Source organism: Scatophagus argus, chromosome 4, assembly GCF_020382885.2.
Source record: "Scatophagus argus isolate fScaArg1 chromosome 4, fScaArg1.pri, whole genome shotgun sequence".
Taxonomy (NCBI): domain Eukaryota; kingdom Metazoa; phylum Chordata; class Actinopteri; family Scatophagidae; genus Scatophagus; species Scatophagus argus.
Window position 1 is genome coordinate 3,056,958 of NC_058496.1, and position 13,227 is coordinate 3,070,184.

The 13,227-nt window shown below is 44.9% G+C and overlaps 1 protein-coding gene across 5 annotated transcripts in view; it reads left to right on the forward strand.

Moving 5' to 3' along the window:
- trpm6 (transient receptor potential cation channel, subfamily M, member 6) overlaps positions 1-13,150 on the forward strand; it is a 97,897-nt gene extending 84,747 nt beyond the window's left edge. Inside the window, exons 41-44 of one of the 5 annotated variants that reach the window (XR_006843203.1) lie at positions 1,551-1,840; positions 9,262-9,522; positions 9,792-9,865; positions 12,888-13,150. The gene's annotated coding sequence lies outside the window, so the exon portion shown is untranslated. Of the gene's footprint in view, positions 1-1,550; positions 1,841-9,261; positions 9,526-9,791; positions 9,964-12,887 lie in introns of those variants that run through there. The other 4 variants (XR_006843202.1, XR_006843205.1, XR_006843204.1 and 1 more) reach the window with 4 other exon arrangements.
- Positions 13,151-13,227: the final 77 nt, after the last annotated feature.

Below are 13,227 nucleotides of genomic sequence, written 5' to 3' on the forward strand. Positions count from 1 at the left end.
GCAAAGTGTGTTTGGCGTGTGTTGTGAACGTGCATCCTTTAGTTCCAGTCAGCGAGTCCTGCTGTCCACTACATATGTTTGCTGTGTTTCTCTGCCTCCATTACATGAATGTGCAAACCAGCTCTCATACAATGACAACCATCTGTCAATACGCACACCAACGCTCACGCACGCACGCATGCACGCCTGAAACACCGTGAGCTCCGCCTCCCAACAATATTCCAAGCTGTCTATAAAGTCAGCAGAGAAATCGATGGAGTTCTGACAGAGACAAAAGGCCCGGCAGGAGGAGCAGCTGAACTTCTTTTCTGGTTTGTTTCCACACTTTCCTCTCCGGCAGATGTCACAGTAAAAGTTGATGAGCCTCTCGTCCCGCTCGTCTGTCGGGATGAGATCGGTGGGACGCCGGCTGAGGTTAAAGCGATGTGAAACCACACCTGAGACTTGAGGACTCCACTGTCGAGTTCATTCAGCAGCTCCTCCGCGTTGTCGTGCTGTGCGAGATTACGCTTTGATTTGGGAGTCTTGACAGCTCAAAAGCCCAGCAGAAGACGACCGGGTGGTGGTGGTGGTGGTGGTGGTGGTGGTGACTTCCGCTGAGTCCTCACAGATAGCATGGTTCACTGTGCTGTGATTGTAAATGAGTAGTGCAGACAGTGGAGGACATTCGCCCACAGCAGGACAGACCTCAGTACAGACTTACCCCACACTGAAAGGCACAGATGTTATCAATTATCAAGGGCCTCGGAGTCATTTACTGTACTCATGCCCCCCTTTTCCTTTGTTTAATTACAGCCCTGTCTAGTCTGCAGTCACTCTGTTTTGTTAAAGGAATAGATCAGCGTTTTGGGACATATGAGGATGAAAAGATAAGGTCGACACCACTCTCATGTCGCGATTTCTTACATTCCTGTGTTCCCCTTTTCTTTTATACATTACAGTCATTTTGCTGACACTTTAAGCCAAAGTGACGCACAGCAGTAGTTCTACCAGTCAAAAACGAGCCGTTTACCACATACAGTGTGTGGTCAAAAATACTCGTCACATGGTTGCTTTGAACTCCTTCCCCTCAGAGGCCAGTCAGCCAATCATACTTACACTTATTGGTGTGGCAAGTCAGGTGACCAAACGGATGACAGGGCTGACCAGTGCCGCCCTCTGCCCGACCTTCAGTCTTCTTGTCGAACTTGTGAGAAAGCTTGGACCTGTCAGCCTGCATCTCCACACCTTTCATTGTCATTTTCCTGTGCCCCTCAGCATCTCCATCTGTTTGTCTTTTTCTGCCTGCCTCTGCTTGTTCTGGTGACATGAGCAACCTGATTCAGTGATGAGTGCGTCCGGGTTTGTTCTGTCTGTCTGGTCCCTCATTTTTCATTTTTTTGCTCGGCAGGAGTCGAGCCTGGCAGTTATGTGAAAAAAGCAAAAATAAAAAGCAACCTTCTGCTGGAGATTCGAGCCACAGTGTCCTCGAGGAAGACAGCGAGTCCCCGTTGAGCTCAAGGCAGTGCTGACCCTGACCTTTGACCTTTGCTGTCTTAATTTCTCCACAGAAATCAAAGCTTTGATTGAATTTGTCTCACTGACGATGAACAGAAATAAAAATAACGGACTGATGACGTCGGCTGGTAACGACACCACCGGGAGACCGAAAGGCAGCCTCACGTCAGCCTGATTTTCAGATCGTCTCCGTCACCGAGTGAACACATCTAAACTGACTCGCTGAATAATGGAGAGAGAGAGAGACGACGGAAAGGAAGAGGAGACACGGGATGAGATGGATTATGAAGGATGGAGGGATGGATGAACGAGCAGGAGGATGGAGGGATGGAGGAAGCTGGAGGTGAGGGCTGTCACTGAGACTCTGTTAATGATGTACAGATGGCCTGTGAGTCTCCCCTCCCCACACCAGTAATCTAATGAGGAGACGTGGATTACCGTTAACTCAGATTAATTTTTAACATGGTGCAGGAGACGGTGATGACAGCCATGATTATTATCATTACCATAATCATTCCCACTTTGTCTGCCACTGTGTGTGTGTGTGTGTGTGTGTGTGTGTGTGCGTCATCACGTGTCTTTGGAAATACTGTAAGCAAGCCTGTGATATGTTTTTGTTTTTTGTTAATTTGCATGGAGTCTAGACATGACATCACGTCAGCATCCTTTTGTTTTTCATAAACAATATGTATTGACCCTCAGTCAGGCCGGGCCAACATCTCGACATGTAAGGCCGGCAGAAAACACAACATAAAAGGCCTTTTGTGTTAGCGTGAGTGAACGAGGAGGGGAAGTTAGGGAATTGGAAAACTCAGTTCCCACCTCCTCGCCTCTCAGAAGGGCGTAGCGTGGAGTTTGGCGAAGTTAAGAACACATGGATGACGAGAAGAGAAGAGGGAGGGAGGAAACCGGAAGGAGTGAAAGAGAGTTGAACGCAATGACAGAAATGAAGAAGTGAAGGTTTGAGTGAAGATATTTTTACGACGTAATGCTGCTGATCTTTCAGGCTGAAGAAGCAGGATCGTGATCAAATTATATTGTGATTAATTCTTCATCTGATACCTGCTGCCAGGTCAGGCAGCAGCAAACTGAATTGTTCCTATTACAGCAGCAAATTACATGCGAGAGGGAAAAAAATGCAAGTGTGGGGGTTGGGAAAAGTCTGTGTGTGTGTGTGTGTGTGTGTGTGTGTGTGTGTGTGTGTCTAATCCTCACATCGCTCTCTTACACCAACAATAACGCAGGATGAGACAAGATAAAACAATCTCCGTCACTGTTGCCTCGAATTAAGCTGTTGTTTGTTTTTTAATGATCACACTGAGCATGCTCAGTAAGCTTACTCTAAGGCAAACCATTCACTGGAAATAAGGTGTAATTCCACACTTATTTACTGTAACATGTTTTAAAACATTTTACAGAGCTTAGCTGGTAAGTTAAATGTGATGAAGGAGAAGTGCGTCCTGTTTCAGACAGAATATCTGGTTTTAACTGCAGATTCAGGATAAAATAGAGTTTTTTATTCATTTTTGATTGTCTAAATTTGTCAGTGTCTCTTTCACCCCGTCTCCGTCTCCAGGCATAGGCACGGTATCACTGACACATTTTAAGTATTGTTAAACATTGTTAGTGTTACTGACATGTCATCCTCACTCACACACACACACACACACACACAGGATCACACTGTGCCTCCTGGCCTGATGATTCGGGCTCTTTGGAGAAGGGATGTGGGTGAAAGCACCGAGTGGCGAGAAGCAGAGCTGTCACTTCGCCTGTCTGTCTGTCCATGCTGAGGCGAGTGTGTGTGTGTGTGTGAGAGAGAGTGTGAGTGTGTGAGGGGTTTCTCTTAATAAGCAGGTCCCTAAAAGCGCGCCGATTACCCCAATTAAACAGCGTTCCCATCACCGTCTCTGGGCCCGAGAGCCTGTTGGCCTGTCTGAAAGAGTGAACAACAGGCCGGGCTGACACACCCAGTCGACTACATGACACACACACACACATTCATATAAGCACAAGTACACACACCCTGGAGTTGATCTCCGTCTTTATAAATTCCTCAAGAACGTACATTTCATGCTAAAATCTGACTTTCTTGTAAGGTCAGTGAAGACAAGACAATTTTCATTGATTTGTGAAACTTCCTGATTCCAGTATACATAAAAAGTGAAAATATGAAGTTGTGTTAGCTTCAGGCGCACAGCTGAGGCTCCTGTGTGACGCATCAATACACTGCAAACAGACATCTCAGCCCAGCAAGGCGTTTAAGTAAGATTTAATGTCGGTGAAAATGTGCAAAATAATTTTCAGGTGAAGGGAGGAGGAAGAGGAGACGGGCAGACTGAGTCATCTCGTCGCTTGCACTGATTTTGTGTGTGACGCCTGAGCTCCCATCACACGTCATCTCGCTGTGTCTCTTCTCCTGCAGTGGCTTCAGTGGCCTCTAAATGCAGATTTTACACCAGCAGCAGTTTATCTTATATGATTAAAGACACATCAGTTCAGCTTTGCTTTGCTTTCCTTGAATCTTGGTTGGAATGTGTGATGCAAATCTGACTTTAGTGTCGTAGTCACGTCACAGCCGCCACCTGAACGCAAGCCCGTCCACGGCAAACTGCATCACAGCCGGTGTCTGGCATCCGACGGGAATCTGAAGCGAAAACTTCAAAGTTTATCCGACACTTCTGCCTCGAAGACTTGCAGACGTTTTGACTGCCTGTCTTATTGTTTGACTGTCCCGTGCCTCACACAGATGCACATATTACTCGGTTTCTCACACACACAGACAGCAGTGGTGTCATCGCCGGGCGCTGTGGTCCCGTGCTGTCGTCTGGCTGTCACAACCCCAGCGTTGGGCCTGCTGTTTGGGAGAAAAGCCTCTGCTGGGCAGATCCTATTTGGACAGATTAAAAAATCCATGTCCAGCTGTCTACATCAGTCAACACACTGTCCCTCTGATGGTCTCCGCTGCTCCACTGCCTTCCTCTCTCTCTGTCTGTCTCTCTGTCTCCCACATCCGTCTCCTTTCATCTGGATGCATTTACCTTCTCTGTCTCCACTCCGCTTGTTCTCCCTCTCATCTTTATTTTTTGCTGCTGCTCCCCCCCTCCACCAAAGACTCTGATTTAGTGCTTGAAGTGCAGGAGCTGCTGTCACAGGGGTTTTAGCAGTTGAATTAGATTAAGCAGAGCACAACAAATGCTGGTGGGGATGAGTTGGCTTTTCTCGGCAGCGTGGCACTGTAAGCCTTTTTTCCCTCAAAGACTGCTGTGATGCGCGAGTGGTGTGGCTTTCAAGGTACAGGGTGAGATAGAGGGACTAAACTGTCTCCCTTTTGTCTCACCGATGACACATCAATACGTATGTGAATGATATTACAAGATTAGCTTACCCGTGAAGCAACAGGAAAATGGGATGTATAGGACCGTGCTGTACATGCTACTGAGGCGATTTGAACGCAACAAAAACAACATGTAGAGTCCAGCTTTGTGAAAACAGTTTGAGGAGTCAACAGGAAGTGTAGATTCTATTGCTATTTGTTATTTTAAACTCTGAGTGGAAACCTTATTGGATTGGACATGGCGGCTCAGCTGTGTGTGTGTGTGAGTGTGTGTGTCTGTGTGTGTGTGTGCATAGTGGTGCACATGTGTATTCACATGTGTCTGCTTGTATAGCTGTAGGCACTGAGGCATGAACTCATATCTGTATGTGTAGTGTGCATTTTGAATGTGATTCTTGTGTGTGCGTGTGTGTGTGTGTGTGTGTGTGTGTGTGTGTGTGTGTGTGTGTGTGTGTGTGTGTGTGTGTGTGAGAGATAGAGGAGGAGAGAGGCCGGGAGAGAGAGACCCCCATTAGTCACTCTGGCCCGAGGCTGAATCCCTGATGATGTCAAACAGTGTAGTAATGGTCCTGTGTACCCCCCCTCCTCCTCTGTCCTTTGGTCTTTTCCTCCTGCTCTCCCAGCCTCCACACAGCTCCACCCTTCCTCTCCTGTTCGCTCCATCACCTCGTCGCTTCATGTTTTCTCCACGTCAACACACCCATCGAATACGCGTTCATTTTTTGGCCAAGTGGCAGGTAATTGGGAGTCATGATAATGTCAGATATTCCTGCACAAACCAAACCTCTTATTTTATCATTAAAAAACTGAAAACGCATGACAGCTCAACCTGCCTCGCGAGACCACGCGGGCTGTAATGTCTGTGGCTGTCTGTGGCTGTCTGTGGCTGTCTGTGGCTAAAGATCCCGTCCTCGTTTTGAAATAGTGGCTCAGTGATGTGGTTTCCTGCCTCTGTGTCAGAGGTTAGATGCTCCTCCTCTGACTCCTGTTTAAATTTGTTAAGATGTGGAGTCCTCTTATTGGTTATATCAGAAAACAAATGGGCTCACATTGACAGTGCGTACCAGCGAGCGTTTTGATTTGATTGATTTGATTTGAGTTTTTGCATAGAAAGTTAAGTCAAGATATGTTTTTTTAATCCAGATTTACTGTAGTCATTTCCAAACAATTTCCTAATCACTTCTGAAGAAAATGTATAGGAAGAATTATGTAGTTTAGGAGTAATTATAAGTTATCCAGCTTTGACTTTGACTTTGACTCAAAGGCTGTTCATTTATTTTGTTTGTTTTGCAGGGAAGGAGGGTTGGGGATGATATTGGCTGATTAATTGGCTGTCGGCTTTTTCCTGCGCCAAACTATCGTCACTACATCCGTCTTTGAGAACCAACTAATCCACTAGCAAAGAATTCCCAGTCCAGCTATGACAGTGAATCAACGGCATTGAACATTTCTACAGACATGAAAACGTTAGGTTTGTACGTTCAGTACCTGTCACACATCAGCATTTCTACGGTAGCTGTCAAATTACACGTATATGAGGTGACTCTCTTATTAGGAGGTATAGGAGGCTGGTGGAGGCCTGACAGCTGGGCGAGAGCCAAGCAAGAAAACGCTTCAACCTACCAACAAACCAGCTTCCAGCACAGCCGTCTCAGAACTTTTTTGATTACGTTTCTTTTTTCCAGGACACTTCCTTTTATCCTCAGGAAGTTATAGGGAAATTGCCCGTAAAATAAAACAAAAAGTCACTGATCTTCTACAACAACGCTGCACAGCAGCAGGAAGCGAAGCTGTATGGAGCCAGCTTGGTGTCTCGGTTCATTGTTGCGCAGTATCTCACACCACTCTGGTAAGCGATACCAGCATGACAAAAATTTGACATTTCCCATTTATTCATAGCCTCAGTTTCATACCACAGATATTCTGATATGGGATTAAGAGAAATTTGAGTCTTTCTTGTGCAACTGCACTCTAAGAAACAATAGCGTTTGTTCTCAGCCAAACTTTGCCAAAAAACGATTTCCCTGAGAGATACTGAAAACAATATGAGCCTGGAACATGATAGGATGCAGTCTGCCAACAGCACCTCCTCAATGAGCAGTTAAAACAAGGTTTTTCATCGGTCAAGCACAGAAAAGATAGATAGACAGATAGATAGATAGACAGATAGATAGATAGAATGACCTTAAAAGGCTCCATCGCGACAAGCCAGTTGGACAGACAGCCATATAGAGCCAGAACCCTTTAAACACCATCAGGATGCTCTGTTAACTCCCCCGTCAACAACTAGTCCCGACGGGTCGTCCGCATGTGAAGGCAGCGAGATGGACGAGTGGAGGGAAGGCGTCGGAAAATAGATGACAGAAAATGAAAGAGAGGAAGTGGGGTGTGTGCAGGAGAACGAGGCTTCTCCTGTCTTGGCCCTAATGGTCCAAATGAGGCTGGGGGAGAGGGTGTGTGTGTGTGTGTGTGTGTGTGTGTGTGTGTGTGTGTGTGTGTGTGTGTGTGTGTGTGTGTGTGTGGTGGGACAGAGACTGAGGGAGAGAGAGTGAAGGGGTCTAAGCCTGGAGACTGAGGCAGACCAGAGCTAAGTGACTCAGGCTCAACACCATATGAGCTGGCAGCTTGTCACATCCCTGCCCATCACCGAGGAGGACCGGATAGCAGAGCCCGGTCCTCCTCGGTGATGGGCAGTGGAGGACCGGATAGCAGAGCCCGGTTCACCGCAGATCAGCTCCCGTCATCACACACCTGGTTTCTTTTCTTCTAAATGAATTTGTAGAACGATTAACATGTTAGCCAGAGCATTTGAAACTTTTACGTTGGGTTCAAGGGTGTTGAAGTGTAGAGGTTTGAATTTGCTTCTGTCAATTTGACAATGCTGAAACAGAGTTCTGGAGGGTCCAAAATGGAGGAAGCTAACGTAGCTTATTAGGGAAACATTTCTGCAAACCATGGATATATTGAAATTTTGATTATGTTTTCAGTTTATGTTGTGATAACCCTGTACTTAAGGTCTGGTTAGGTTTAGGCTCAGAAAACCCACACTTGGTTTGGCTTGTGAAAAGATCATGGGTTCAAAATATTCGCTTTTAGTACAGCAAAGACGGCTACAAAACAAGACAACTGATGAGGACAGACATGCAGCATGGTTTTGAAAGTGCCTGCATAAAGTAGACAAAGGTGAACCAGGTACTATAAGGTAACACGTCTTGTACTACACAAACTCGTGCTTGCAATTCTCAATTATCCACCACCAGAAACTGCACAGACTGCAGTATCAGATGATATTACAGTTACTTTAACCAGTCTGATCTTCGTGTCATGCTGAATTTTCTGTAAGCCTAATATGCAAATTCAACTGGAAAAGGCTTTACACACCAACAACCTCTGAGTGTTAATTAGAAATAGAAACTATATGACTGTAAACAGCATGTATCTCTCTGATCTCAGCGGTGGACGGTGTGGTAAACAAAGTCAAATATAAACACACGGAAAATGAAAAACGAGCTGGAATTGTCGAATGTGGATGAATTATTTACATACATACAAAGCCACAATTAATACCCACGGTGGATTTAAAAAGATGAGCCTCAGGTTGAGGTTGTAACGCAAAGTTTCCTGCAGTGTGCCGATGGAGATGAACTCGTGGTGTGTTTGTGTGCACATGTTTTAACGGTACTGTATGTGATATTCTGTGTCTCCTTCCCTCTTTGCTTCTTTCTCTCTTTTTTCCGAGAGAATCCCACTGTTTACGCTGCCGTCTTCAACACGCGCTTCTTTGTCTCTCATTGGAATATTCATGCCAATTAAGAGCCTGAACCTAAAAATAGACAACTATGATTATGTTGGCAGGGAGCAGAGATCCTGTATGAAAATGAGTTGTGTATTATTAATGAAATGAGTACAGAACATACAATTTATTCTTACGTTAAGTTATTCAGTGGGGTCGGGCTTGTAGTTATTGCTCAGAGGCTGTGGAGGTGAACTTGTGGCATTTCAGTGGAAACTAATTGAAAATTCCACTCAGGCTCTCATCAAAATGGAAAATGACTGTTTCTAAATTAAGTGCAGGGGATTATGTGTGTGATATATATTTTTTTAAATTAGCTGTATTCAAACACTGGTAATTCCCCAAAAGAAAATTCTCAAAAACACGATTATCAGACACCTTGAAATGACAGAACAGGATAAATGGTCATGTGCTGGATTCATTTTGTAGCTTCGGTGTGTTTACGTGTGCCAGAAGTGGTTTAAAGACACAATACGGGCAAATAAGGAGCGTTTAAGGAGCATTTGTAAAGAAAAGCACCTCCAGCTCAAAACAAAACAGATAACAGAAAGTGAATGTAAACTTGAGTGATTCAGCTCAGGTGGTTAGCGTTTCATCCCTGACTTCTTGCTGTGCTCTCTTTCTTCTGTTGTAGATCTTTAAATGGGCTTTAAAAGCTTGACCGAGTGCATCTCGCTGTCAGTTCCCACAGTTGGCGATCGGGTCATGTGATCTGCACACAGGTGTGTGTTGTCACCAGGTAAAGATATCTGCCTGCCTGCGATGGAAGAAAATACACCAGCGCTCTGCTCTGCTGGGGTTAGAGTTACAGCTAACAGCAAACTGAACCCTCGCCGCTCCTCCGTCCGTCCTGCGTGAAGGCCGCCTCGCTCCTCCGCTTCCTCCACTCATCCTGGTCAGCCACATCTCCGGTTTCTTCTTTTCCTTCTTCCTCATACAAAAAAAAATCAGTATACACACCTTTTAAATAAGTAAAAGTAGCAATACCCCAATGTCCTGCATGCAAAACCTTGTTGAAGTAGAAGTATGTAAGATGTTCCCTGTCAGTGGGATACTGCTGTAGTCTGTCACGCTAAAATGTAATAAAAGATCAAGAAATTCAGTATCTGTAGTAAAATATAGTTAATAAAGAGCTCTAAAAGACGACATATTATCATCTGACAGGACGGTCACAGGACGGTCAGAGAGAACCTGTCATCCTCCATCTGCTGATGAAGTCCACGAGATGCAGGTTAAAGGTGAGTGGACGGTGAGATAAGATTATTCTGTCCCTTTGTGTTCCACCTGAACATCATGTGAGCAACAGATGAGCAATAATCAGAGCTTTTATCATTTCATTCCCTCTGTGACATAGTTTGTTTTGTTTTTTGTTACCTTTTTGTCCATTACAATAACATAAATTAATTTCAAACAAAATGAATTACTTTAAAAAAAATAGGTTAAAATAAAATTAAAATTATTTTAAAACTGGGTTACTTTCCCTCTCCTGTCTGTGGTGACCACTCTGTGATCTCAATGTCCCGCCCACAACACAATCTGATTGGTCAGAGGTCTCGAGTGACAGCCTATCAACACAGAGTAACTGAAGTTATCAGATAAATATAGTGGAGTTAAAAGTAGAATATGTGGAAGAGTGGAAGTAGCAGAAAGTTGGAAACATTCAAGTAAAATTCAGTTGCCTAAAAATTGAGTTTGAGTTGAGTAAATTGCACTCAGTTAAATTCCTTCACTGATTATGCTACATGATCTATGATGTTGAGTTTTTGCTCTGATTGTATAGTATGTATGTAAAATTACAGGTTTTCACCCTGAAAAAACAAAACCAAGTCAGTTAATCCATAGTTTGATGAAAATGTAGATTTAAACTGCAGCATGTCTTCAGATACAAATTGTCCTTCCTTTTCTTTTTGTAATCACACCAGATGACTACGATTTTCTTGTGTTTTTCTGATAAAAACGTGTCCTAAAGCGCAAACACAAACAAAAACACCCTGTGAAGAAGTTAGTTTAGAAAACAGAGGAGGATAACAAAGACAAAAGCCGAAGCTGTGGGAAGGAGAGGGGCTTGTGAGGCAGAGAGAGGTGTCCATGTCTCTCATTCTGCAAATAAACAAAAAGTAAACACCGGTGGAGGAAACTCTGCGACACCTGATGCTGCTCATCGCTCCTCCACCTGCCCACTCAGGTTTCCCAGAAGGCCATTCTGCCGGCCACAAGACAAAAGCAGCGCAAAAAGCCAACACCTCTCTCCTCCCGGGGTGCTCAGAGACAATGGAGGGGGAGAAAAAAAGCGATACAACACCTTTGTTTGCTGAGATTAAAACATGTTGCACTCTCTGACTCCCTCCCATTCTCCCTCCTCTCTCCCCGGAGGTAACTCTACCATCAGTGAACTCCCTCTCTCTCTCTCTCTCTCGCTCGCTCGCTCGCTCTCCATTCTCGGTGGCTCATAAAATCTGCCTTATTATTTCCGTGTTTCCTATTGTTTGGGCGTCATTGTGGCACGCCTGGTGACGTTTTGCTTGGCGGATCAGCCTTGGCACTTGCTGAATGAGCAGACCTATCCTTTTGCCGAGCGCCCTGTGCGATACGGGTATAAAGTTGGTGGTGTGACCAGACTTGTGCCCCAGCCTGATTGTTGATGCCTGAAACTGAATAGCTGTTGACATAAAAGAGTGCCCAGCCTTTGCTCTTCCATACAGGGAATCTGATTCTGATGATAACAGCTGAGGAATTCACACATGAACAAACACAAGTGCCATGTGCGCTGCTGTTTCGAAGAATTCACTGGATAACTGCCTGATGCGTGTACTCTGATAACACTTTTAGGTGTAAGGGGCACTTAATGTTTACAGCACATGCCCAGTAGATCGAGACAGCTTCTCTCACACTTGGCAACAAGACCTACGCAATTCCCGTGACTGTTATTATTCCTCAAAGTTGCCGGCTGACATGTAAGAGACCAGGCACATCAAATCCACCACTCCCACTGTAATGGTGACAGGGTGGCCGTGAGACACACACACTCCACGGGGGGTTTCTGCCAATCTGGCAACCTCAGTGGGAGGTCTCACTCTCATCAGCCACTGTAGGATCCAGACCACTCGTCTACTCGTCCACGTTTGTCTGCACGCGGGCTCTAAAACAGTTAGCAAACGATATGGCTGTAGTTAACACAATCCTCCTTTTATTTTTTTGTTTTACTAGCTGGAACTGCTTTCCTCAGGAGAAAATAGTCCCCAGTAGAAAACTGTTGTGTGTGCCATCCAGAGTAATCAGGAGATTGTTTGTGTGTCAGTTAACCTCCAGTGTATTGAGGTTTCAGAATATTACAAACATGAAGGTGGTCAGTGTGTTCCTCCCACTGAACAAAAGTGAAGCCAAAATATCCTGGATACGAGCGCTGCCATGTTGTTCTGATGACATCATTTGGAGCCAGAGTCTGTGCAGTAGTGATTGTTTGTCTGACCCAATCAGGAGCTGTCAATCATCACGTTTCACCTCTTGTTTATAGAATGAGATATCGCATTAAAACCAAACATATCAGATAAATGAACTGAACAAACATCAGCGTGATAAGAACTACGTAAAATAACAGAAACCATCTCTGGGAAAAATTCATTTGACATGAACTTTGAATTTTTAGTTTGGCCCATATCCCATCTGCTAACGAGGAGGGGGAGGGGCCTGATGTTTTGGCTTCACTTTCTTTACAGACAATCAGTTGAAAATAAAACTAATTCTTTTTTCAGTTCAGGTGCATCAAATTTAAATTTGTTTTTTAACCGTTTAGAGAACTTTCATACATGTTGTTCATATTCAAGGTGGCATCTAAATGAAACAAATTTGGTCTCTTCTGTGACGGAAACTGGTGAACTTGATGCTTGTACAACTTAATCTAACTGTGAACACAGTAGCTGCTCTTCCTGATGATTTACGGGATGTCACGCTGCTCAGGAAACAGATAAAAACAGATAAATTAATAACCTCCTCTCTCACATACAGAACTCATAACTCTACATGGACTCGTGGTTTCGTGTGACTTTTCAGGACACCAAACCAAACAGGCCGCTCGCTCTTTTCTGACAACGGCGAGAGGATAAAACATAAACCTCTCTCCTCGAACCCTCCCTCTCTCTCCCACTACACAAACAGTACGCCCAGATAATGAGGCCGGGTGAGAAAGTGTAAAGTGGAGGTGTATTGAGGAGCCGTGTAAGCAGGCCTAATCCTCCTTCACAGCATTTGTTGTGTCATTAGAGCCGTATGGGTTGTGGATCCTGTGACACGGGCCCTATTCACTCCTGTCGCCCTCAGCCAGTACGCTGCAGAGAGCCACTGTTGTGTTCGGAGGAGCTTTAAGCCGCGGTGGATTTTCAAAGGTGGGAGCGTCCTCGGCAGCCACACAGGACTTCTCCCCTGGGGGGGCAGAAAAAGTGGTAAAAACCTGGTGACAGGAGGTGAGTATCAGAGGCCACACAACAACAACAACAATGACAACACCAGACCCAAGATTTACTCAGCAGCTTTATTTTTTGTGCAAATCTCATGACAGAGGACCTGGATACATGGGTGAACCAGTAATAACATGGTACAGCAT